Source organism: Lissotriton vulgaris, chromosome 8, assembly GCF_964263255.1.
Source record: "Lissotriton vulgaris chromosome 8, aLisVul1.2, whole genome shotgun sequence".
Classification (NCBI taxonomy): Eukaryota; Metazoa; Chordata; class Amphibia; order Caudata; family Salamandridae; genus Lissotriton; species Lissotriton vulgaris.
Window position 1 is genome coordinate 1,537,525,233 of NC_141696.1, and position 4,326 is coordinate 1,537,529,558.

At 51.4% G+C, this 4,326-nt stretch overlaps 1 pseudogene; it reads right to left on the bottom strand.

The window, feature by feature from the left end:
• Nucleotides 1-2,463: 2,463 nt before the first annotated feature.
• On the bottom strand, nt 2,464-3,884 carry LOC147700312 (uncharacterized; annotated as a pseudogene).
• Between the last annotated feature and the right edge of the window lie 442 nt (nt 3,885-4,326).

The window sequence follows — 4,326 nt, forward strand, 5'->3', positions numbered from 1 at the left end:
AGTGCAAAAGAAAAAGTGCAGAAAATAACAGCATTAGAGTCAACAACAGCATACAGACACCACTCACGGTCGCCACCACCCCCCCCCCCCCCCTCCCCACCGACCCCAACCCCAACGACCCTACTACAGTACCAACGACCAAAGCTCCCTCTGTCCCACCCCCCTCCAACAAACCGAGAAACAAGAAAACAGAGCACAAGGCCCGAAACCTGAACCAAGCACTCAGCAGTTCCAATGGGCCACAGGTCACAAGGTCCACATCAGACTGGAATCGGGGTGGGGGCACCAATTCGGGGGCCCCCAGGCCATGGCCCGGGGTGTCTTCTCCAAAAGTACCATATTACCCCAGGGCCGTAGGGACAGAGACTCTCCGGCGCCCGACCATCAAGGAAGCCAGGGATCATGCCACTCCAGAGCTCTGCTGAGTATCCGCAAGTGTGGCCGAGGCCACCGATGCCACCGCTGAGCCCCTCTCCTGCAAGCTAGCAGTGTGGTCCGGACGCACCCGGTCCGGGGAAGAGCCAACCCGGTGCCATGAAGGAGATCGGCGCCGTCGTCTCGATGGTGAGGAGTGCGCTGCCTGAGAGGAGGGAACGTCCTCCAGCCCCAGCAGCTCCTTCGCGGCCTGTAGGGAGCGGATCTGCGCCAGCCTGTTCTGCCACCGGAATATTATACGGAAGGGGTGCCCCCAGGAGTACGAGATGTTACGCTCCCTCAAAAAAGCAGTCACTGGGCGGAAGTCTCTCCTCTTCTGAAGCGTGGACGCCGCTAGGTCCTGAAACAGTTGCGGCCGATGGCCTCTAAATTGCAAGGAGGTGATGGCTCTAGCCTTCCGGAGGATGCGCTCCTTCGTCTGAAAGTCATGTACACACACGAGGATGTCCGGAGGGGGGCCACCTCTTCGCCTGGGCAGGCCAACTCTATGCACCCTATCCATTTTGATCTCCTGCACGTCCTCCTCATCCAATACTTGCAGGAATAGGGCTTGTACATACTCTCGTAAGTCTCCAGCCTCACCCTCCCAAGGGACCGCTCTAATGCGGATGTTGTTTCTCCTGGAGCGGTTCTCCAGGTCCTCCGCATGGGCCTGCAGGTCCAAGTTCTGCTCTGTAAGGCGAATAATATCTTGTTGCAATTGGTGCACATCATTCGCCATACTTAAGTCATGATCTTCCAAGGTGGCCACCCGCTCACCAATGCCGTCCACATCTCTCCGGACCTCCCTTAGATCCGACGCTAGCTGGGCACGAAGCTCGGAGATATCCTCCTTGATAGAGGCAAACAGCTCCGTCATGAATGCCTTGGTGGCGGGCGCCTCCTCGTCCGACTGCCTAGTCGAACCACTAGCCCCCGGGGAAGATGGCGGCTGTGATGATTTGGATGCTCCGTCCTTCACCGTCCTCCCCTTGCGTGGCAAATTCGACATCACGGAGGTTCGGCCGTGCCGTGGAGTCAAGGCTATCGCACCCCCACCGGGGCCGAAGGGCGCTCAGGAGTAACTGCGTCACGGGCGGCTGCTGCCTGAGTAAGATGGCGGCTCAGGAGCCTCCCGCCATAGTTCAAGAGCAATGTAGGGATAGTGCCGTCTGGCCAGCAAGCCCGGAGTCTCCGCCGCCATCAGCCGGATCTCTAAAGCAGCCACTCGACACCGCCAGACCTCAACCCAGTCCACAACCACCGGACAAAGCGGGTCAGCCAGTTAGTCCGTAGGTCAGAATAGGCCTCTGAAGCCACTCAAAGTCCAGACCCGGGTCCACCGCGCAGGGCCAATGTCTCCGACCCGCAGTCAGTGCATGCCACGGGTCCACTCCAGAGTGGTAAGTCGCACGCAGGGACGAGGAGGGCACTCCGTCTCAGCAGTGGACGCAGAAGGCCGTCTCAGCGCCATCCAGGAGCAGCCGCAGCCAGGCCGCACGGCCCCGCCAAGGATCCGAGGCACACCCTCCACGTGGTCAGTCGTCCGCTGAGCTCTTCGGTCCGTTACAGCAAAGTGCTCATGATCATCCCAGTGTCCCGAAGGCGTGGAGGAACCCTGGTGGCGATAAGGAGGCAGAGCTGAACCGCCACTCCGCGATGCCACGCCCAGCCAGCGCCGACTCCACTGCACTCACAGGCGGCTTCTCCCCCACGCAAGGCCGGTGCGTAACAGGCCGGATGACGAACCGCCCTCAGCGGCGCCGCACGGCCACTCAGGGACTCTCCGGGGACACCGGACCACTCCGCTCGATGCTGCTGGCCTCTGCGAACGTCTCAGAGTCGATTGGCACCCTGAAGGCAACGCTATACAATGCTTAGCAGGTCGGGCGCCGGAGCGACTCGAAAGCACGTCTTACTCCGACGCCATCTCGGCCACGCCCCCCCTACAAGACTTTTTTGTTGTGCAACGGTTAACCTACTTACTGCTGCCTTGCCTTCTACATTTAATCTTTTGCTATTTTTAAGTCATTTAAGGAAAACTCTCCTTCAATTGGTGCAGGTAATAAGCCCCACCAATGTGTGGATTCTCTGGTGTCTCACAAAACTTTTCTTTTGAGTAAATCTTTTGTCGCACTCAGTGCAGTGAAAAGGCTTCAACCCTGTGTGCGTTCTCCTTTGACTGAGAAGATCATGTTTTTAAATAAAGCTCTTCTCACATTCAATGCCGTGGAAGGGCCACTCTCATGTGCGTATTCTTAGGTGAGTTCGAAGGTTTTGCTTCCAATTAAAGCTCTTGTCACACTTAGTGCAGTGATATTGCTGAACCCTGGTGTGTGTTCTTTGGTGATACAGAATATCAGGCTGATGAATAAAGCTCTTCTCACACTCGGAGCACTGGAAGGGTCTCACTTGTGTGTGAAGTCTCTGGTGCCTCACAAGACCTTTCTTTTGAGTAAATGTTTTGTCACACTTAGTGCAGTGAAAGGGGCCGCAGCCCTGTGTGGATTATTTGATGACTGAGAAGATCTCGCTTTTGAATACATTTCTTTTCACAATTGGTGCAGTGGAAGGGCCTCTCTCCTGTGTTTACTCATAGATGAATTAGAAGGTTTTGCTTCCAATTAAAGCTCTTCTCACACACATTGCACTGATAAGGTGGAACACCTGAATGTGTTTTTTGCTGATCTAGAAATTCACGCTTTTGATTAAAACTCTTCTCACACTCGGTGCACTGGTAAGGTCTCACCCCGTGTGGATATTTCGGTGCACTAGAAGACTTCCCCTTTTGAGTGAAGCTCTTCTCACACTCTGAGCATCGAAAAGGCTTTATCCAGGTGTAGTTATTGTTTTGATGTGTTAGAAAATTTCGCCTACGGTTAAAGCTCTTCTTACACTCTGTGCAGGAAAATGGCTTCAATATTGTATGAATTATCTGGTGACTTTGAAGTTGTGCCTTTTGAATAAATCTCTTCTCACACTCAGTGCAGTGAAAAGGCTTCACCCCGGGGTGAATTCTTAGATGACTTACAAGATGTTGCTTCCGGTTAAAACTCTTCTCACACTCCGTACATTGCAAAGCCTTTACCCCAGCGTGGCTTCTTTGATGAATTAGAAGATGTTACTTCAGATTAAAGCTTTTCTCACAATCAGTGCAATGGAAGGGTCTCACCTCTTTGGGACTTCTTTGGTGCCTTAAGAGACTGAGTAAAGCTATTCTCACACTCAGTACATTGGAATAGTCTAATCTGTGAGTGAATTCTCTGGTACCTCAGAATATTGATCTTTTTAGAAAAGCTCTGTTCACACTCTGTGCAGAGAAACAGCTCCACTCCTGTGTGTGTTCTTTGATGCGGCAGAAGAAGCTTCTTTCCAGTGAACCTCTTCTCAGAGACAGTGCAGTAAAAAGGTCTTCCAAATGTATTTAATCGTTGATGATTTAGAAGGCATGATGTCTTAGTGAATTTCATCTCAGAGGCGAGGCATCTCTTAGTCTTTTGGAATCTTTTTGCTGTTCCTCTCGTGAGTATATACTGGTCTTGTTCTTATTTACACTTCTCATTCTGGATCGATGTGCTGCAGAACAAAATAAAATGTCAAAAATCGTATAAGGAGCATGATTTATAAATAAAAAATGGCAGTAATGTTGTACTTAATGGTGGTAGTCCTTTTACAGTCAGATATTTGAGAGCTTTAATAACAAGCATTGACATAGCCAATAGGTCTAGCCTTTGGGACCTTATAAGTGTTTAACCAGAGCTATTGGTTTTGCCAATATCTTTAAGCTATATTGTAGAGCAGTGTGGTGGCTGTGCAGCATTTCGTAAAGTTACCTTGAGTGCTAAGTATTTTTGTTACCATATATATATATATATAACCAAGAAGACATTATGTACAACTGAATCACCCTAT